The 23,657-nt window shown below is 37.3% G+C and overlaps 3 non-coding genes across 3 annotated transcripts; 1 reads left to right on the forward strand and 2 right to left on the reverse strand.

Moving 5' to 3' along the window:
- Positions 1-14,158: 14,158 nt before the first annotated feature.
- LOC128280953 (small nucleolar RNA R71) lies at positions 14,159-14,265 on the forward strand. The gene has a single exon (XR_008271171.1). It is a non-coding gene; the product is annotated as a small nucleolar RNA R71 (small nucleolar RNA).
- Positions 14,266-16,764: 2,499 nt separating this feature from the next.
- On the reverse strand, positions 16,765-16,871 carry LOC128281086 (small nucleolar RNA R71). Its single transcript, XR_008271301.1, has one exon. It is a non-coding gene; the product is annotated as a small nucleolar RNA R71 (small nucleolar RNA).
- A 5,741-nt stretch (positions 16,872-22,612) lies between these two features.
- LOC128281115 (small nucleolar RNA R71) lies at positions 22,613-22,718 on the reverse strand. The gene has a single exon (XR_008271330.1). It is a non-coding gene; the product is annotated as a small nucleolar RNA R71 (small nucleolar RNA).
- Positions 22,719-23,657: the final 939 nt, after the last annotated feature.

The raw sequence follows: 23,657 nt of genomic DNA on the forward strand, positions 1-23,657 counted from the left end.
TAACGCACTTAGCCGTAGAGCTGTGACTGATCTTAGGGCGATGTTTGCTCATCTTAGTTTATTTGATGATGGTAGTCTATTGGCCGAACTTCAGGTTAAATCGACGTGGATTGAGGAGATTAAGGGTAAATAGTTGGAGGATGAGTCACTGGGCCTTCGATTCCTACAGTTTGAGAGTGGTGATACTGTGGATTTTGGTCTAAATAGCGAAGGGGTGCTCTGTTTTCGTGGGAGAATTTGTGTTCCAAAGGATACTGATTTGAGGCAGTCCATACTGCGAGATGTGCATAGTAGCCTTTATGCTATGCATCCTGGCGAAAATAAGATGTACCACGACCTTCGTGAGTCATACTGGTGACCAGTTCTTAAATGAGAGGTTACTGAATTTGTGGCTAAGTGTCTGACATGCCAGCAGGTTAAGGCTGATCATCAGCTACCTTCTAGATTGTTGCAGCTAGTTAAGATTTCACTTTGGAAGTAGGAGCGAGTGACTATGGACTTCGTTAGTGGGTTACCTCTCACACCCGCTAAGAAGGATTCTATTTGGGACATCGTAGATCGATTGACCAAGTCTACCCACTTCATACCTGTTCACACTGACTACTCTTTGTGGAAACTAGCTAAGTTGTATATGTCTGAGATAGTGAGACTGCATGGGGTATCAGTTTCAACAATATCTAATAGGGATCCTCGTTTTACGTCTCAGTTCTAGAAGAAGATAATGAAGCTCTGGGTACAAGATTGGACTTCAGTATTGCGTTCCATTCTCAGATGGATGGTAAGCCTGAAAAGGTGATTCAAATACTAGAGGACATGTTAAGGGCTTGCATAATTGATTTTCGAGGCAGCTGGAAGGATTATTCGCTGTTAGCAAAATTTTCTTATAACAACAGTTATCAGTCTAGCATTCAGATGGCACCTTACGAGGCATTATATGGTCGTAGGTGTCCTACACCTTCATGTTGGACTGAGTTTGGCGAGCGGGGTGTCCTGGGCCATGAACTGGTTTCTAATACCAAGGATAAAGTTAGACTAATTTGGGACCGACTAAAAGCGACATCTGATAGATAGAAGTCCTATGCAGACCTAAAGCGATGTGAGATTGAGTATTCTGTGGGAGACTCCATTTTCCTTAAAGTCTCGCCATGAAAGAAGGTACTGAGATTTGGTCGTAAGGGCAAGCTGAGCCCAAGATTTATTGGGCCTTACCGCATTCTGAGTCTAGTAGGACCGGTTGCTTACCAGTTGGAGCTACCTCCAGAATTGGATCGAATTCATGATGTTTTTCACGTCTCAATGTTGAGGCGCTACCACTCTAATCCTACGCAAGTTGTTCCTGTTGAGGAGATCGAGGTTAGGCCAGATCTGACCTTTAAGGAGGAGCCAGTTCAAATATTGGAGCGAGATGTAAAGGTTCTAAGAAGAAAATCCATCTCACTGATTTAGGTTCTTTGGCGTAATCATAGCTCTGAGGAGGCCACGTTGGAGCCTGAGGTTGCGATGCTGCAGCAATATCCTCATTTGTTTTGATCAGGTAAAATTTCTAGGCCGAAATTTTCTTTTAGAAGGGTAGAGTTGTAACGCCCCAAAAATATCTTATATATTTATTTTCGTATGTTCATAACACAATTGTATGTCTACTTCAGTGGTTAAGTATTCTGGGAAGTGTTTGAGAGGTCTCAAGTTTAAGCATTAGCTTGGGTAAATTTTGTTTTTAAATGAATAAACCCCTATCTCTAATTAGTTGGCTTATAAATATATGTTGGTAAAATATGTCAGAATGGGCTTGTTGGTCTGGTGGTTAAGTGGAGTGTCAGTATGCTAGGGGTCTTGAGTTCGAAACCCTGTACTGGCAAGGGGGATTTTTTTGGTACTTTTGCCGTGAAAGAGTTTGAAATGTGGTAAAATAATGAGTGTTTGAAATGTGTGGTAGGTTGTGGATGGTTTGGGGTGTTTGGATTGAGTGGATAGTTTAAATGAGAGATTTGAGGAGTAAGAATAGGAGGAATTAAGGGATTGTGATAGGATTAGATTCTTTTTTTTCTTTTCAAAATTTGGTTTTTCCTTTCCTAGTTTTACTGAAGCCGAATTTCATTGTTCTTTCTCTCCTGCCGAAAGTTTCCTTTAGTTTTTCCCTCTCCATCTTTCTCTTTTATGCTATTCGCTTGGTTCTATTGATTTCATCTTTTCTTGTTTGTTGCGGATTTCTTTCATTTCATAACCCTCTTCTTACGGTCGTGACTTGTTTCTTCAATATCTTGAGTGGTGACAGTAAGTTTTGCTATTATAGCTTCCATCCTATTGTTGTTCTTTGTCTAATGGGATTTCTATTTCTGGTTAGAAGGCCTTTAGGCCACAGTAGAAATTTCAGACGGTGCTATTTAATTGCAAATCCAATGTTGTTCGTCGAAGGTAATGTTGTCTATAGTTTCTGGAAATTGTTTGTCCATAATGCTTCGATTAAAAGTGATTGATTGGAGGGGTACTTTTATTCCCGCTTGGTTGCAGCTGAATTATTGTTCCTTTGTCCTCTGTCTTTGCCTCTTTCATTAGTCATTTTCCCATTCCACGTTTTTTCACATTCAGTAAGTGAGGTGCGTCTGCTTTTTGGTTAGTCAATTAAGGAGCAGAAATAGACCAGATGTGTAATCACATCACTGAAAACGCTAGTCAGCGAAAAGCCAAAAAGTGAGACTGTCAACATGTCACGGGCGTGTGACCATTCGTGTGGTAGGCCGCGTAACCGAACATGGGCGTATGATCGATGAGGCTGGCCATGTAAAATTTATGGGAAAAGCCGAATTGGGCCTTGTGGGCCACACGAGGGTGTGGGCCTGCACGGGCCAACAATATGGGCATGTTGGTCCATTTTTCATTGTTTGATGTTAAGGTTGCACCGGTAGCCCAAGACGGTTGTGAACCTATTGCAGGGTCGATAAGCTTACCTAGACCCCTAATTGACTGAAAGACTATTATATCCATGTACGATATATATAATTATGATTGTATATTGAGCATGCTGTTAAAACTGTATTGAATGCATGTATGATACCATGATTTGACCAGACATGATTGTATGATGCATTGCATAGGGATGGGTTTATATTGATCAGAGGAAGTGTACTGAAAGGTTTGAGCCTAACGTACTGGAAGTTCAACTGCATACTACTGTATATGCCATATTCGGTGCTACTTGGAGTGTAGGGATGACTAGATTGATTATATCCCCACATGGAGTGCGGGGTTGGACAGAGATGGAGTGTAGAGGCTGGCTGGGTAGGATTTTGTGATCACATATCTGATACTGTAATGCGCCAAGGCCCTAATGCGTGATTGCACCTATATTGAGATGGGCTAAGGCCCTAACTGAAACGGATCTGATACTGAAAAAGATCTTAGGCCCAGATTGTGTTCACTTTTTGTCTGCTTATTGATACGTGATATTCTTGACATGTTTTAAAGATTTATGAATGAATCGTTCTTCAGACTAACTTATTATCACGACTAAGGCAAATGTACCTATCGAACAGTAGTATAGTTCAGCAAGACTGGATTGTCAAACCCAAAGGAACCACGAGTACTAGTATTTACCACCTTTTTATTATCTAGCCTAAAAAATTAAGAGTTTTGGTTATCTAAACTAATTACTAAACTAAGAATGCATAGAAAGAACACTTGGGAAAATACTTTTGGGAAAATTCGATTAATTAAGGCAATACCTAAGAAAAAATCCACCTAGACTTCACTTGTTATTTGACTCTGAATCATACGATTTATTCATTTGACTTGATCCATAGAAATCCCTAAGTTATATTATTATCTCTCTCGAGACTAATAACGTCTAACCCTAGGTTGAATAATTGAAATCTCTTTCTAATTAACTTCCTAGACTTGCATTAACTCGATCTATGGATTCTCTTATTAGGTTTCACCCTAATCCGGCAAAATCTTGTCACCCTATCTCTAGGCACGCAATCAACTCAGCTTAATTACGACAAATTTACTTTTAGACAGGGTCTCTTCCTCTTCTGAATAAAAGCATTAACTTGAATCAATATCCTGGAATATCAAAACAAGAATTAAGAACACATAATTAAGAACAAGTTAAATATTTATCATACAATTTAGATAATAATAACAAGATCTGTCTTAGGTTTCATTCCCCTTAGGTGTTTAAGGGTTTTAGTTCATACTTATGAGAAAAAAACATCTCAAAAGCATAAAGATAACAAAACATAAGAAAACCCAAAACTCCTGGGTGAATTTGAAGGGAGATCTTCAGTCTTGATGATGAATCCGGCTTCTGAGATGGATCAATCGGCTTTCCTTGAGTAATTCCTTGCTTCCTACTCCGCGTCCACCTTTCTCTCCTCCTCTAGGGTGTTTTTATAGGCTTTAGGATGCTTAGAAGCCCTCAAAAGTGCCCTTTTCTGAATTGGACTAAACTTGGGCTCGGCAAGGACACGCCCGTGTGACACGCCCGTGTGCGATTACTTAAGGCCATGGTCAAGGCTATTAAATAGGCACGGGCATGTGATTTACCCATGTAAGTGATGCTTCGATCTTACCAATTTGACACGGTCGTGTAGTCAACCCGTGTGCGGAGGTTCAGGCTGTACTAGAGCTTGTTAAACCTACATGGGCATATGGTCTACCCGTGTCGTGACTCTAGGCCGTGCTGATTTCCCATGTTGGCCCGTTTTCTCCATTTTTGGCCCATTTCTCGGTCCTTTTACTCTCCTATGCTCACCTAAGTATAAAACATGAAATTAAAATGTGTTAAGCATGGCGTAAAAATATGTATAAATTAAAGTTTATCACTTATATATGGGACTAAACACTGAGTTTTCATAAACTCACCCTTCTGATTTATCTGTATAGGTAATCCCTAATCATAGGCGGATCGGTGTGGTGGAGGACTCAGTGGTGGCCATACGACCTACTTTATTCCATTTAAGTACTTAATTTTGATTTTGATTTTATGTTGGGGATTTTACTGTATCATGGCCTCTTTGGATTTAAATTTTTAATTTGGGATTTTTATTGTTTTGATTCATAATTTCTAGTAGTAGGGATAATCGAGTTTTTAAAAAGAATCAAACATTTTAACAAAATTCACTCAAATACGCAACAGTTTTAAAAAGCTTCCATAATAAGTGACGTTTTGAAAGTAAATAACGTTTTGAAAGTAAATAACGTTTTGAAAGAGAATAACTTTGTGATAATGAATTACGTTTTGAAAATGAATGACACGTCCCAGAATTAACATAAAATAATGCAAAGAGGTTATATGAAAAAGAGGTTTTTGGATGACAACTCACTTTTTCGAAAAACACTACCATGTGACATCGCCAGATTCGGCCATAACGTCTAGGCCAGGTTTGGGGTGTTACAATATGGGACTAGTTGATGTAATTTTGGGTATCCAAATTAAAAGGTCATCTGACGGTCTCATATTGACTCATTCACAGTATGTGGACAAGATTCTTGAGAAATTTAGTAAGGATGATTCTGATATAGCCAAAACTCTAATTGATATGAGCCAACATCTGTCTAAAAACAGAGGTGAAAGCATTAAGCAAGTGGAATATGCTAGGGTCATAGGTAGTCTAATGTACCTTATGAGCTGCACTAGACCAGATATTGCTTTCACTGTGAGTAGTTTATGTAGATTCACAAGCAATTTAGGGGAAAACCACTGGAAAGCAATTGTGAGGATACTGAGATATCTCAGATATACTCAGGATTATGGATTACATTATTCTAGAGATCTTGCTATTTTAGAAGGTTTCTCTGATTCCAGTTGGATATATGATATTAAAGATACCAGAGGCACAAGTGGATATGTCTTGACATTGGAAGGAGGAACTGTGTCATGGAAATCCTCAAGACAAACGATTATAACCAGAATGGAATCTGAGTTTGTAGCTTTAGACAAATCTGGAGAATAGGTAGAATGGCTTCAAAATTTCTTAGAGGATATTCCTAACTGGCCAAAACTTGTGCCCATAATATGCATATATTGTGATAACCAAGCAACAATTGGTAGAGCACAGAATATAATGTATAATGGTAAGTTGAGACATATGTGTTGTCGACACAATACCATTAGACAATTGATCTCAAATGGAGTTATCTCTATTGATTTTGTAAAATCAAAAGATAACATTGTGGATCTGCTAACTAAAGGATTGAATCGAGATCAGATTGATAAAACATCAAAAGGAATGGTACTAAAGCCCATGAAAATAAAAGGCGTTATGTGAAGGAAAACCCTACCTAGACTGGAGATCCCAAGATCTAGGTTCAAAGGGACAACCTAATTGCATAGACCTTGTGGGGTCACTATGGGGGTACTTATCCCAAGTCTGTTCTTATGTTGTAAATAGTGACTAAAAATGAGATAGGTTAAGCAATGCTTTTAATGACCATTGTGTGTTTTGGTGAGCCGAACAACATAAGTCACCTATGTGAGAATGAAGTGGGGCTGCTTCAAGGAGACTATTGAGGTATAGTTTTCTCAAACTCTTACAGAACCAAGAGATGTTCACAGCTATATGAACATAACCATGAGAAATAAAACCTTGCCAGGGAGGTAGTTGTGTGAGGTATATCATCGTTTACATAAAAGGTAATACAGTTCAAAGACATCACATCTACTGGTCAGCTAGTAAAGTAAATATACTTTCACAAAGGAAGGTTCAAGGGTGGATACCTACCTATCGTATGCAACTATTGATCGTAGATTCTATCACCACATCGAGTCATTGTTTTTCGATAAAACTATTAATTTTCATTCATGTGGAGGATTGTTGGAAAAATTGCTTGCATGGGAACTTTGAGGCATATTCTCAATAGATAAAGGTGGAGAGTTGAATCATAAAATTATGGTTTCATATTCTACTCCATGAGACCTTTATAACTGTATATCATATGCTTAAAATGGTTAAGTGATGAATGAGAAACTGATGCTCAAAGTAAGCTACTTGGAAATATTGTTGAGGAAAAGTAAAGGCTTTGATCCCACATTGGTTAGATACCAAGTGTGAGATGTGTTTATATATGTGAACTCTCTTGAAGGGTAATTGAATGACTAAGCTTGTAACCTTGCTTGTGCGCAAGGGGGTGTAGGTCCAAACCTGACGAGGTTGGGGCGCATCTGCACGACGTGGGCGACGCAAAATGTCCAGATTGGTCCGGCCCAAGTTGGCCTGCGGATATTTTAGCCCAACTTGATTTTATTTTCCTCAGTGGACATAATCTGTTTATTATAGAAACTTATCTTATTGATTTGATTGATTTGATTTCAATAAATCTGATTAAAAATTTAAATCAAATGGATTTAATGGCAGTTTTGTAGATGTTTTTTTTCCAAAATTCCAACACTCTCCATGCCTATAAAAGGCCATGATTTCGGAAGGGTTTGACATGGTCATACTCTCTTATAATTTCTCTTGTCGAAACTCTATTGCTTTCAAAACGCTTCTTTTTCCTCTTTCGTATTTTCAAACATTCTAGTGATAGAAAAATGCATTGTTTGTTTGTTGATTGTTGTAGAGGTGTTGCTACTTTGATCACTGCTATTGTTGTATTTTGGGAGACATTTGACCCATGTTACTCCAAGTACCATAGGAGTGGCTGAATCTGTCTTAAAGAAACCGCGTTTCACAGGCCTCAACGTTTCGTAAAATCTCGATTCTCCTTTATTTCAATTGTTTATTATGGTTTTATTTGATTTTTGTATTTGATAAATTAATTATAAATAATTTTATTTATATTTTATTTAATATGTGTTTATTTTTTATTAATTTATTTTGTTTGCTAACGTGTTTTGTCTAACAAAATCATTAGTAGGGGTGAGTAAAACTCGATCTAATTTAAAAAATCGAAAAAAATTGAATTTCAAGTTAATCCAATCGAGCTATTCGAATAGTTAAAGTTATTAAGTCAAATCGAGTAAGTAATTCGAGTTTTGAGTTCAAGTTGACTTGAACTTTACAATTCGAATAACTTAAACAATTCGAATAATAGATTGATGTAAATACCTCTTTGATCCTCGTCAATTTTACAAATGAGCAAATTGGTCTTTCAAAAAAGTTAAAAAAAATCAAAATAATTTTCAAATATTCAAAATAATTTTTAAAATTCAAAATATTTATAAAATTCTAAAATTATATTTTTAAAAATTATAAAATTTTGAAAAAATTCTAAAGAATATATAAAGAAAGTTAAAATTTTAAATATTTTCTAAAATAATAATTTTGGGGACTTAAATAAGTTAATTAATAGTTCAAGTTTATCATATTAAAGTATCTTTTTTATTATTTTGCTCAAAAAAATTTAAATATATATGGTTTTAAATTTTGTGCTCTAACATGTAATTGGTTATACTATAATAAGATTTTAATTTGACATGTTTAATTTTTTAAGTTAATTCGAATAATTTCACTTGATTCGACTCGACTCAATTCGAATTTCATTTCACTCGACTCGATTAAAAAAATCAAATCAAGTTAGGATGATAAAATAAGTCTCGTCAACTTGATTAACTTGAAATTTTTTCACTCAATTCGATTAAACACTAGTACTTGATATTCGCGACAGGTTTTAAAGATTTATGAATGAATCGTTCTTGAGACTAACTTATTATCACGATTAAGGCAAGTGTACCTATCGAACAGTAGTATAGTTCAGCAAGACCGAATTGTTGAACCCAAAGGAACCACGTGTATCTGTATTTACTTCCTTTTTATTATCTAGCCTAAAAATTAAGAGGTTTGGTTATCTAAACTAATTGCTAAACTAAGAATACACAGAAAGAAAATTTGGGAAAAATACTTTTTATAAAATTCAATTGATTAAGACAATACCTAAGGAAAAATCCACCTAGATTTCACTTGTTATTTGACTCTGAGTCAGATGATTTATTCATTTGACTTGATCCGTAGAAATCCCTAAGTTATATTATTATCTCTCTCGAGACTAATAACATCTAACCCTAGGTTTGAATAATTGAAATCTCTTTCTAATTAACACCCTATAATTGCATTAACTCGATCTATGGATTCCTTTATTAGGTTTCACCCTAATTCGGCAAAATCTTGTCACCCTATCTCTAGGCGCGCAATCAACTCCACTTAATTATGACAATTTTACTCTTAGACAAGGTCTATTCCTCCTTTGAATAAGAACATTAACTTGAATCAATATCCTGAAATATTAAAACAAGAATTAATAACACATAATTAAGAACAAGTCAAATATTTATCATACAATTCAGATAATAATAACAAGATCTGTCTGTCTTAGGTTTCATTCCTCTTAGGTATTTAGGGGGTTTAGTTCATACTTATGAAAGAAAACATCTCAAAAGCATAAAGATAACAAAACATAAGAAAACCCAAAACTCCTGAAGAAACTTGAAGGGAGATCTTCAGTCTTGATGATGAATCCGGCTTCTGAGATGGATCAATCGACTTTCCTTGAGTAATTCCTTGCCTCATACTCCGTGTCTCCTCTCTAAGTGCCTCCTCCTGGTGTTTAAATAGGTTTTAGCATGCCTAAGAGCCCTTAAAATTGGCCTTTTTCGAATAGGGCTATACTTGGGCTTGGGAGGGACACGCCCGTGTGCGATTACTCCAGCCTGTGGTCAAGGCTATTGAATAGGCACGGGCTTGTAGTCTACCCGTGTAAGTCGTGCTTCGATCCTGCCAAATAGACACGGCCGTGTGACACGCCCGTGTGAGGAAGTCTAGGCCGTGTTGATTTCCCATGTGGGTCATTTTTCTCCGTTTTTGGCTCGTTTCTCGCTCTTTTTTACTCTCCTATGCTCACCTAAGTATAAAACATGAAATTAAAGAATTAGGAGCATCGAATTCCCCATCTTTAAAGAGAAATCATCCATAAATGTGCTAAGTATGGGGTAAAAATATGTATAAATTATGGTTTATCAAATGCCCCCACACTTAAACGTTTGCTTGTCCTCAAGCAAAATCCTCAACTCACAATCAAAATAAATTTTTCTCAATTTATAATTCCTATCAATAATATCTCAAAATTATCCATAAGTATTCATACATTGAAAATTCAACTAAAAGTAATCAAAGTTTCAAACAGTCCAAGTTGAGCATTTTATCACAAAAACATAGGGGTCTCCCCTCATCTAAGTGATTACCTTTGATCAAAATATCACAGAGTTTAACATCCTCACTAAAAATTCACTCAAATCACTTAAGGTGTTTAAGGACATCGAATAAAGCACTCATTAGTCAATATGAAAAGTCAATATGAAAAGTTATTACCATAGGCTTGCATGAAAATCAAATCTCCACCACTATATATTGAGCTGATACATCAATCAAAAAGGTCTTTTAGAGGGTTGTAATGTGGCTTTGGTTAGGGGGTGTGGTCACAAGCTGAAAGAAATGGTTAGAATCGAGATTGAATTGAAAAATTACCTAGCTAGAAAAATAACTAGTCATCAGTTGAATACAAGTGAAGTATATATATATATATATATATATATATATTTTAAGAACAAGTCAAATAACATAAAACTTAATTACTGCAACGAAGAATAAAACATAGCTAAGCAATTATTTCAAATTAAATCTCGACGAAAATAAGGATCAAATTAGGGGATTTCAACAATAATGGGTTATAGGTTAATATTGAGGGTAAATCAATTAATGGCTTGTTAGGCTCAAAGGGGTTCACTAAGGGTTAATTATAAAGGTAGGCTTTCGTGGAGTGAGCGGGTTAAACCTAAGTGCCTTTATCAACTTGACATATCAATTGAAATGGTGTGGTCTTGACATGCATAATCAAGCAAGTTCTAGAATAACAAATCAAATTGATGCACTCATAATGAAAGTGAGCATGAAAGAAATAAAATATGCTCTAAAGGCTCAAAATCTCACAAAAACTATGGCTTTTTGATGTTCAAACTTGTGAATTTCAACTAAGATAATACCTAAACTTAGGGAAACAACCTAAAAGTTTTTAATTCTTCAAAAATCAACTTATCATGCTTGATTCCCTAACGTCTTAAAGTTTAAACAATCAATGCATAAATGCCTATGTTTTAATTCAAGACATATCAATAAAAATCATAAATTAATTAGAATTCATTCTAATAGTGATATGAGTGATTCACGTGAGAATAAGACAAAATTTAGGGATTTCTAATGATGATATGAAAGACCCCCCACACTTAAAATGTACATTGCCCGCAATATACAAAGATAAATATATTGAAACATAAAGATAATTAATCAAAAGATAGGGAGAGAAGTGAAACTTCCAGAATGATGAATGGATTCCTTGAATTGGATTTATGAAGAATAATCAGTCAAGGCAATAATGAGAGTGGAGGAGGATACTCCGGTGGTGGTAAAGGTTCATTAATCCATAAGTCCTTTGCCCTTGGAGTTTTTAGTTCTTATTTGATGATGAGTTTTGGAGCTCTTTATGATTGTGATAAAATCAGGAACTCTTTAGGAAATATAACGAAGCATAATTACTCATAATGAAATAGCTGAAAATAAAAATTGTAAAAACTCAAGATAAAATAGTATTAAAAGGAAATAAAAAGTAATTTCGAAATATAAAGATAAAAATAATAGGTGTTTATAGAGAAATTGGGGCACATTGTTGTGAGGCACGCCCGTGTGCCCTCATTTCAGCCCGTGCGTTTCGTGGTTTTCGAAATTGGGCGTATTGGTGTACACGGCCATGTTGCACGGCCGTGTCAATCTTTGTTCACTTCTCACATGCTCGTGTATGGATGTCCACACCTGTGTTATTTTATCAGTCTTGAGCACGGTTGGTAGGCACGGGCGTGCGGTTCTCAGTTTCAACCACGGTGTAAAGACACGGGCGTATCGCACGCCTGTGTTGGTTTTATAGACTCGAACATGGCTACGTCACATGGCCGTGGCAACTTATCACAACCCCTGTTGAGGAAGATTGTGCCCTGTTTTCACACGGTCGTGTCTCCTCTTGTGGTATGAGCACGGCCTAAGGCACGCCCGTGTAGATTAGAGGACTTGTGTTTCAATGAATAAGTTGGTGATTAGATGCTAAAGACTAAAATTTTAAAGAGGTTAACATTGTTAGTGCTCAGGTTTCCTCCTGAGAAGCGCTTATTTATAGTCTAAGCTCAACTTACTTTTCTGGTGCATGGTCATGGTGGTGGAGGACTTTACACTCCTCATCCCTACTATCAATTTTATCAATATAAGGTTTAAGATGAGTACTGTTTACCTTAAAAGTGTCGAATTTGGGATGAATTACCTTGACTGTACCATATGGGAAAATATTGAGTACCGTAAGAGGGATTACTCCGTTACGTTCAGAAGTGGCAATGCGAGGGTCTGCTGCATCTAGTAGTACTTTGGTTCCAACCTTAAGTTGATTTGGTGCGTCATTGAGCTCATCATGGCGTGGTTTTGGTTTATCGTGTGTCCTCGGTCTATGTGTCTACCATTCATCTAGTTCCTCGATTTGTAGCCTTCGTTCTTCATAGATTGGTCCTTTGGTTTTGTTTGAACACAGCTCATATGCGCTCTTCAAACTTGTTTTCTGCATAGAGGGTTTCACCACATGGTTAGTTTTAGTAGAATGATTTATGCAAACACCTTCAATTTTTGATGTGTTACTCGAATTACGAGCTTGAAGGGTGGTTTCGTCTCTCACATGAAGTGTGAGTTCACCTATGCCAATATCATTTATTGTTCTAGCGGTTGCTAAAAAGGGCCTTCCTATAATTAAAGAAACGTTACTATCCTCTTCTATGTCTAGAATAATGAAATCAACTGGGAATATAAATTTGTCAATTTTAACGAGTATATCTTCAATAATCCCCCTAGGAAATCTGATTGTCTTATCGGCTAATTGAATACTCATCCTAGTTTGTTTGAGTTTCCCAAGACCTAGTTGTTTAAACATTTTGTAAGGCATGACATTGATACTAGCCCCTAAATCAGTCAAAGCATTATTAACATCTAGGCTACCAATTAAACAGGGAATCTTAAAACTCCTTGGATCTTTTTATTTGTTGGCTAGCTTATTCTTTAGTATGGCTGAGCAAACTGCATTTAGCTCCACATGCGACGCCTCATCCAACTTCCACTTATTTGTTAAAAGTTCTTTTAAGAATTTGACTGCGTTTGGAATCTGCGAAAGAGCTTCAATAAACGGTAAGTTAATATGTAACTTCTTTAATAATTTAATGAATTTACTGAGTTGTTCTTTTGTGCGGTCTTTCCTTGTCGCATTTGGGTATGGCACATGAGGTTTGTATTCATTACTTATCAGTTTTTAGTCATTGTGGTCTACCTCACCCTTACCGGTACTTACCACAATTTCTTGCCTCAGTTCTAGTTCAGGTGTAACTAACCCTCCCTTGTCTTGAATGGTAATTGCATTGATTTGCTCTCTTGGGTTAGATTTCGTTTTACTCAGCAAACTACCTTGTGGTCCTACAGAAATCAGTTTGCCGAGTTGGCCTATCTGAGTTTCAAGCCCTTGGATTGACGTTTGTTGATTCTTAAGGGCTGTCTCGGTATTCTGGAAATGAGTTTCTGACACCGAGATGAATTTTGTTAGCATCTCTTCAAGGTTCAGCTTCTTTTCCTGCTGGTAAGGTGGTTGTTGAAAACTCGAAGGATGTTGTGGCCTTTGATTTCCTTGACCGCCTCACGAGAAATTGGGATGGTTCATCCAACCTGCATTATAAGTGTTACTATACAGGTTATTTTAGGGTCTAGAGTTATTATTACCCATATATTGGACTTGTTCCTCCTCGATGCTAGGGTTGAAGGGTTGATATTTTGTGCATGCTCCTCCTACATTTGAATCGCACCTCATCACTGGATGTACTTGACTAGAACCACACAAACCGTCAATCTTTTTATTTAAGAGTTCTACTTGGTTAGATAACATAGTAACCGCATCGAGGTTGAAAACACCATCTGCTTTCGTTGGCTTTGTCCTCATAACTTGCCACTGATAGTTATTCAGTGACATCTCCTCAATAAATTTGTAAGCCGCCTCAGGTGTTTTGTTATTCAAAGTTCCACCGGCGGCTGCGTCGATGAGTTGCCTCATTGAGTGGTTCACACCGTTGTAAAACGTCTGAACCTGTAGCCAGAGTGGTAACCCATGGTGAGGGCATCTTCTCAAAAGATCCTTGTATCTCTCCCATGCATCATAGAGTGTTTCTAGATCCATCTGCACAAAGGAAGAAATATCATTCCTCAACTTAGCCGTTTTAGCTGGTGAAAAATATTTAAGTAAAAACTTTTCGGTCATTTGTTCCTAAGTAGTGATTGACCCTCGTGGTAATGAGTGCAACCACTCTTTAGCTTTGGTCCTCAATGAAACAGGAAACAACCAAAGGTGAATGGCATCATCAGAAATGTCATTGATCTTAAAAGTATCATAAAACTCCAGAAAATTTGCCAAGTGATTGTTTGGATCCTCATCCTACAAACCATCAAACTGAACAAACTGTTGTATCATTTGAATTGTGTTAGGTTTCAGTTCAAAATTATTTGCAGCAATAGTAAGACTAACTATACTTTACTCAGTTCCTATTAAAGAAGGTTTAGCATAATGATACATAGTACGTGGAGTAAGATTCTGATTAGTAGCAATTGCAAGAGGTAGCAGATTTTCTTGATTTTCAGCCATCTCCTCGGTTGTGGTGGAAGTATCGTCCTCTTGCTCTTTCTCTGTGTATCGTAAGCTTCGCCTTATTTCTCTTCGATTTCTATGAACTGTGGGATCGATCTCACTATCAAACAATAATGGTCCCGATCTAGTCATACACTATAAAAACCTGTCAGGAACAAATAAAAGAAAAATTAGGAAAGAAAATAAAAATTTAAATTGCAAATAAAGTAAAATGGCTAAAGTAATAAAAATCGAGTGTTCCTAATATCCTAGTTCCCCGGCAACGGCGCCAAAAACTTGGTACGTGATATTCGCGATAGGTTTTAAAGATTTATGACTAAATCGTTCTTGAGACTAACTTATTATCACGATTAAGGCAAGTGTACCTATCGAACAGTAGTATAGTTCAGCAAGACTGGATTGTCGAACCCAAAGGAACCACGATTACTAATATTTACTTTCTTTTTATTATCTAGCCTAAAAATTAAGTGGTTTGGTTATTTAAACTAATTACTAAACTAAGAATGCACAGAAAGAAAATTTGGGAAAATACTTTTTAGAAAATTCGATTGATTAATACAATACCTAAGGAAAAATCCACCTAGATTTCACTTGTGCCAACATACGAAATCAACACGGCCTGGACCTCCTCACACAGGCAGACCACACGGCCTAGACCCCATCTAAGAGTACAATTGTCATAATTGTCATAATTATGTGGATATTGATTCAAGTTAAGCTCTTATTCGGAGGAGGAATAGACCCCGTCTAAGAGTACAATTGTCATAATTAAGCGGAGTTGATTGCGCACCTAGAGATAGGGTGACAAGATTTTGCCGGATTAGGCTGAAACCTAATAAGGGGATCCATAGATCGAGTTAATGCAACCCTAGGAAGTTAATGAGAAAGAGATTTTAATTATTCAACCTAGGGTTAGATGTTGTTAGTCTCGAGAGAGATAATAATATAACTTAGGGATTTCTACAGATCAAGTCAAATGAATAAATCGTCCGATTCGGAGTTAGAATAACAAGTAAAATCTAGGTGGATTTTTCCTTAAGTATTGTCTTAATTCAATCGTTTTTCCAAAAGTAATTCCCCAATTCTATTTTCTGTGAATTATTAGTTTAGTTAATTAATTAGTTAAAACAAACCCCCTTATTCTTAGGCTAGATAATAAAAAGACAGTAATTACTAGTACTTTTAGTTCCTTTGGGTTCGACAATCTGGTCTTGCTAAAGCTATATTACTATTCGATAGGTACACTTGCCTACATTGTGATAATAGTTAGTTTCAAGAATGATTAATTATAAATTTATAAAACTTATCACACAAAATCACATATCAAGTTTTTGGCGCCGTTACCGGGAAACTAAGATATTAGGAACACTCAATTTTTATTACTTTAGCCATTTATTTTTCTTGCAAGTTAATTTTATTTTATTATTATTATTATTATTATTATTATTATTTATTAATTTACTTTTTCTTTCTCTTGGCAGGTTTTTATAGTTTATGACTAGAAGAAACCCGTCAAGGCCACTACTTTTTGACGAAGAAATTGATCGCACAGCTCGCAGAAACCAAAGAGAAATAAGGCGAAGTTTAAGATACACAGAGAACAAGCAAGAGGACGATATTCAAACCACAACCAAGGAGATGGCTGAAAACCAAGAAAATCCGCTACCTCCTGCAATTGCTGTTAATCAAAATCCTGCTCCACGCACTATGTATGATTATGCTAAACCTAATTTAACAGGAACTGAGTCAAGTATAGTTAGACTTGCTATTTCTGCAATAAATTTGAACTGAAACCTAACAAAATTCAAATGATACAACAGTTTGTTCAGTTTGATGGTTTGCAGGACGAGGATCCCAACACTCACTTGGCAAATTTCCTAGAACTATGCGATACATTTAAAATCAACGGTGTTTCTGATAATGCCATACGTCTTCGGTTGTTTCCCTTTTCATTAAGGAACAAAGCTAAACAGTGGTTGAACTCGTTACCACGAGGGTTAATTACTACTTGGGAACAAATGACCAAAAAATTTTTTACTTAAATATTTTCCGCCGGCTAAAACGACTAAATTACGTAATGATATCTCTTCTTTTGTACAGATGGATTTGGAAACACTCTACGATGCATGGGAGAGATACAAAGACCTTTTGTGAAGATGCCCTCACCATGGGTTACCACTCTGGCTATAGGTTCAAACATTCCATAATGGCCTGAATCCTTCGACTCGGCAGATGATTGATGCAGCCGCTGGTGGAACCATCAATAATAAAACACCTAAAGATGCTTAATGAGTTTATAGAGGAGATGTCACTGAATAACTATCAGTGGCAAGTCATGAGGACAAAGACAACAAAAACAGCCGGTATTTATAACGTCGATTCGGCCACTATGCTCTCTAATCAGGTAGAACTCTTGAATAAGAAAATTGATGGTTTTCTTAGTTCTTCACAGGTTCACCCAGTAATGCAGTGCGAAGGAAATGGAGGTGGATCAAGCAATTCAGAATACCAACCTTATGGCCACAACATCGATAACGAGCAGTTAAATTACATGGGTAACAATCCTCGATCTCAAAACAATTCATATAGTAACACTTACAATGTAGGTTGGAGGAACCACCCAAATTTTTCATGGGAAGGCCAAGGAAATCAGAGACCACCTCCAGGCTACCAACAACCACCCTGCCAACAGGAAAAGAAGCCGAACCTTGAAGAGATGCTCTCAAAGTTTATATCAGTGTCAGAAACTCATTTTTCGAATACCGAGACGGCACTCAAAAATCAACAAGCATCAATCCAAGGGCTCGAAACTCAGATTGGACAACTTGCCAAGTTGATTTCTGAACGACCACAAGGTAGCTTTCCAAGCAACACAGAATCTAACCTAAGAGAGCAACTCAACGCGATTACTAGTCAAAATGAGAAAGGGTTAGTCACACTTGAACCAGGACTAAGGCAAGAAACTGAGATAAGCAAAGGTAAAGGTAAGGTAGACCACAATGAGTAGAAACCGGTAATTGCAGAATACAAACCTCGTGTGCCATACCTAATGCGACAAGGAAAGACCGCTCAAATGAACAATTTGGTAAATTCCTTAAACTCTTAAGAAAATTACACATTAACTTACCGTTTATTGAAACTCTATCACAGATGCCAAACGCAATAAATTTTTAAAGGAGTTTTTAGCAAATAAGCAGAAGTTGGACGAGGTGTAGCATGTGGAGCTAAACGCAGTTTTCTCAGCTATTCTGCAGAATAAGCTACCCAACAAATTAAAAGATCCAGGGAGTTTTACAATTCCTTGCTTAATTGGTAGTTTAGATGTTAATAATGCATTAGCTGATATAGGGGCCAGTATTAACATCATGCCCTACAAAATGTTCAAACAATTATGTCTTGGGAAACCTAAACAGACTAGGATGAGCACCCAATTAGCAGATAAAACTATAAAATATCCTAGGGGTATTATTGAAGATGTGCTAGTTAAAATCGATAAATTATATTTCCTGTTGACTTCATTGTTCTAGACATAGAGGAGGATAGCAACACTCCATTGATTTTAGGAAGGCCCTTTTTAGCAACTGCTAAAACGATTATTGATGTTGGCACAGGTGAGCTCACACTTCATGTGGGAGACGAAACAATCACCCTTCAAGCTCGCAATTCTGGCAACACATCGGAAATTGAAGGTGATCGTCTAAACCATTCTACTAAAACTGACAATATGGTGCAACCTACTTTGCAGGAAATGAGTCTGAAGGAAGTACTTGAGGCATTCTCAAGCAATAGTAGAGGACCTATTCATAAAGAACGAAGGCTACAAATCGAGGAGCTAGATGAATGGCGGACACATAAACTGAGAACACACGATAAACCAAAACTAAACCAGGATGAGCTTAATACCTTTCCAAATCAACTTAAGGTTGGAGATAAAGTTTTATTAGATGCCGCAGATCCTCACATTGTCACTACCAAATCGAATGAAGAAGTCCCTCTTCCGGTACTTAGCATTTTCCCATTCCGTACAATCGAGGTAAGTCATCCCTAGTTCGGCACTTTTAAGGTAAACAATACCCATCTAAAACCTTATTATGATAAGATGGATAGTAGGAATGAGGAGTATAAACTCCTTGAGCCACCATGACCATTCAATGGAAAGGTAAGTCGAGCTTAGACTACAAATAAGTGCTTCTCGGGAGGCAACCCGAGCACTAACTGAATTAACTTCTTTAAATTTTAGTGTCTAACACCTAACTTACTAACAAAGCTCTTGAATACAAGTTTACCACACAAACACGGCCAAGCACACGGGTGTGCATTAGGCCGTATGAAAACAGAGCAAAGATTTCCCCAACATGGGTTATGATAAATCACCACGACCGTACGACATGGCCGTGGACGAACCTGCCAAAACAACACGGGCGTGCGACAAGCCCGTGCCTTAAAACCGTGGCTGAACCTGTCAAATTAACATGGGCATGAGACACGCCCGTGTCTAGCACCCGTGGTTGAACCTGTTAAATTAACACGGGTGTGGGCCTACATACATGGGCGTGGGAGAAGAAAACGAAGACAGACACAGCCGTGCGACACGGTCGTGTGCACCCACACGTCCAAGGAACACGGGAGTGGGCCAATCGTCATACGTGCCCAAATTTAAAATTTGTGAATCACACGGGCAAAAATTGAGGAACACGGGCGAGTTCCCTGGTCGTGTGTCCCAAATTCTATAAATACCCTGCACTATTCATTGTTTTCTTCACTCAAAATCCCTAACCCTAGCTACTGCAAGTCTACACGGCCTCCCTACTACGCTCGTGCGCTGCTTCCCACTCTATTTTTCATGCTTAATCTCTCTCCCTTAGCGTTTGTTTACTCTTTTCACTTCTATTTTACTTTTTTCTAATGCTTATTATCAAAACAATCTTCATTTTTCTCATACTATTTTCATTTTGCTCATTATTCTATCATTTAATTTGCATTCTTAGGTTATTTCTCGTACATTTCATATTGAATCGAGTTGTTAGGAAAGCCTCATTCTATTGTCATGCCCATGCCATTACTATGCTCATTCTCATGCTATTACCATGCTAATGTCACGAAATTATGCTATCAAATTGATTATTTTGGTTGAGTTTGGTAGTATTAGTAGTTTTGGTTGAAATTGTTAGTTCAAATTCATGGCTTTTTCCTTTTCAAATTCTTTTACCTACTATTATTTTTTGTTTTATTTTTTTATATATTACAGGCATACAATGTTGTCTTTACGTAGTAAAAAGGCTGTCATTCCTGCTTCAAAGAAAAGGAAGGGAGCGTCATCTTCCTCGGGTCCTACCGCAGAAATTCGCCACTCTTTCCTGCAATTCCCCATCGGGCCCCAAGAAGAACTTTTCCAAATACTCCAGGCCCGACCTTTAATTGTGGGCTACTGCATCGACTGGGTTGCAGTAGAACAAGTTTAGTTGGCTGATGCGATTCGGGCCCTCCTAACCACCGACCCTTGGGAGTTTTTCTCTGGGATCATTGAGCCGACGTATCTCGAGCTCACGATGGAATTATGCTCAACATTTCATCTTCAGACCGTGATGACGAACTACGATGATCCTGGCATAGTCCAATTTCGCCTAGGCGAATGTCTGCCAACTAAGCGTCCCATAATTCAGTACTGCACTGGGCTTATATACGGAGGAGTTCAAGGAGGAGAATGACTTACATACTCTCAACCGCCACATCCATCATTCTCCTTCATCGTGCTGGGACGCACTAGTACTAGGTTCGACCACCTAAAATCCTAGCCGCTTGATAAACCGTAAATTATACATATTTTTACCCCATGTTTAATGCATTTTATAGATGATTTCTCATTAGAATCGGTGAATTCGATGCTCCTAATGCTTTAATTTCATGTTTTATACTTAGGAGAGCATAAGAGAGCTAAAGGAGCAAAAAACGAGCCAAAAAGGGACAAAACAGACCAAATTGAGAAGATGACATGGCCTAAGCCTTACCACACGGATAGCTCACACGCCCATGTCTTTCGAGGGTGTCGACCAAGGCTTTCACGATTTATATGGCCTGGCCATTGACCTACACAGCCTATACAATTTAACAGATCGAACATGGCCTGGTAATCACGTTACACGGCCGTGGCACATGGGCGTGTCCCTGCCAAGCCCAAGTTAAGTCCAATTCAGAAAAGGCTATTTTTGAGGGCTTCTAGGCATTCCAAAGCCTATAAATACACCCTAGAAGAGGAGAAAAGGGGGGACAGAGAATAGGGGTAAAGAATTACTCCAAGGAAGTCGATTTATCCATCTCAGAAGCCGGATTCATCATCAAGACTAGATCTCTCATCAATTTCCCTTCAGGAGTTTTGAGTTTTCTTTATGTTTTGTATTCTTTATTCTTCTGAGATGTTTTCTGATTTAGTTATGAACTAAAAACCCTAAATACCTAAGGGGAATGAAACCTAAGACGAATCTTGTTATTATTTTCTGAATCGTATGATAAATATTTAACTTGTTCTTAATTATGTGTTCTTAATTCTTGGTTTGATATCCCAGGATACTGATTCAAGACATGCTCTTATTCAGAGGAGGAATAGACCCTGTCTAAGACTACTTTTGTCATAATTAAGCTGAGTTGATTGCGCACCTAGAAATAGGGTGACAAGATTTTGCCAGATTAGGGTGAAACCTAATAAGGGGATCCATAGATCAAGTTAATGCAACCCTAGAGTGTTAATTAGAGAAAAGTCTCGATTATTCAATCTAGGGATTAAACGTTATTAGTCTTGAATAGGGATAATAACATAACTTAGGGATCTCTACGGAACAAGTTGAATGAATAAATCGTCCAATTCGAAGCCAGAATAACAAGTAAAGTCTAGGTGGATTTTTCCTTAGGTATTGTCTTAAGTCAATCAATTTTCCCAAAAGGAATTCCCCAATTTCTTTCTCTGTGCGTTCTTAGTTTAGATAATTAGTCAATTAAAATAAGACCCCATTATTCTTAGGCTAGATAATAAAAAGACAGTCATTACTAGTACTTTTAGTTCCTTTGGGTTTGACAATCCGGTCTTGCTAAAACTATACTACTGTTTGATAGGTACACTTGCCTACATCACGATATTGGTTAGTTCAAGAACGAGTAATTATAAATATTTAAAACCTATCACGAAACCTCGCAATCAAGTTTTTGGCGCCGTTGCTGGGGAACTAAAATATTAAGAACGCTCAATTTTTATTACTTTAGCCATTTATTTTTCTTGCAATTTAATTTAATTTAATTATTATTATTTATTAATTTACTTTTTCTTTCTCTTGGCAGATTTTATAGTTTATGACTAGAAGAAATTCGTCGGGACTATTACTTTTTGACGAAGAAATCGATCGTACAGTTCGTTGAAACCAAAGAGAAATAAGGTAAAGCTTAAGATACACAGAAAACGAGCAAGAAGACAATACTCAGCCCTCAACCAAAGAGATGGCTGAAAACCAAAACAATCAGCTACCTCCTACAATTGCGGCTAATCAAAATCCTGCTCCACGTACTATGTATGATTATGCTAAACCTTCTTTAATAGGAACTGAATCTAGCATAGTAAAACCTGCTGTAGCTGCAAATACTTTTGAACTGAAACCTAACACAATTCAAATGATACAACAGTTCGTTCAGTTTGATGGTTTGCAGGATGAAGATCCCAACGCTCACTTAGCAAACTTTCTAGAATTTTGCGATACATTTAAAATCAATGGCGTTTCTGATGATGCCATACGTTTTCGGTTGTTTCCCTTTTCATTGAGGAACAAAGCTAAACAGTGTTTGAACTCGTTACCATGAGGGTCAATTACTACTTGGGAACAAATGACTAAAAAATTTTTACTAAAATACTTTTCGCCAGCTAAAACGGCTAAATTACATAATGATATCTCTTCTTTTGTGCAGATGGATTTAGAAACACTTTATGATGCATGGGAAAGATACAAGGACTTACTAAGAAGGTGCCTTCACCATGCGTTACCGCTTTGGCTTCAAGTACAAACATTCCATAATGGTCTGAATCTTTCGACTCGACAAATGGTTGACGCAGCTGCTGGCGGAACCATCAACAATAAAACACCTGAAGATGCCTATGAGTTTATAGAAGAGATGTCACTGAATAACTATCAGTGGCGAGTCATGAGAACAAAGCCAACAAAAACAGTCGGTATTTATAACGTCGACTCAGTTACTATGTTGTCAAATCAGGTAGAACTTCTCAATAAAAAGATTGATGGTTTCTTGGTTCTACGCAGGTACATCCAGTAATGAGGTGTGACTCAAGCGGAGGAGGTGTGGATACAGAATATCAATCCTTCAATCCTACAACCGAAGAGGAACAAGTCAACTATATGGGTAACAATAACTTTAGATATCAAAATAACCCATACAGTAATACTTATAATGCAGGTTGGAGGAACCACCCAAATTTCTCCTAGGGTGGTCAAGGGAATCAAAAGCCACAAAATCCTCAGGGCTTTCAACAGCCACCTTATCAACAAGAAAAGAAGGCAAACCTTGACTAGATGCTCTCAAAGTTTATTTCGGTGTCAGAAACTCATTTTCAGAATACTGAGACAGCACTTAAGAATCAACAAGCATCAATCTAAGGGCTCAAAACTCAAATAGGCCAGCTTTCTAAACTAATCTCCAAACAACCACAAGGTAGCTTACCAAGTAACACTGAACCCAACCCAAGGGAATAGCTCAACGCAATTAATATCCAAAATGACGAATGAGTCGTTGAGCCTGAACCAGAACCGAGGCAAGAAACAGTGGTAAGCAAAGGGAGAGGTGAGGTAGATCAAAATACAAACAAACCAGTAACTGTCGAATATAAACCTCGTGTGCATAACCTAACATGACAAAGAAAGACTACTCAGATGAACAATTTGGTAAATTCCTTAAAATTTTGAAAA

This window comes from Gossypium arboreum, chromosome 9 (genome assembly GCF_025698485.1).
Source record: "Gossypium arboreum isolate Shixiya-1 chromosome 9, ASM2569848v2, whole genome shotgun sequence".
In the NCBI taxonomy this organism is placed as follows: domain Eukaryota; kingdom Viridiplantae; phylum Streptophyta; class Magnoliopsida; order Malvales; family Malvaceae; genus Gossypium; species Gossypium arboreum.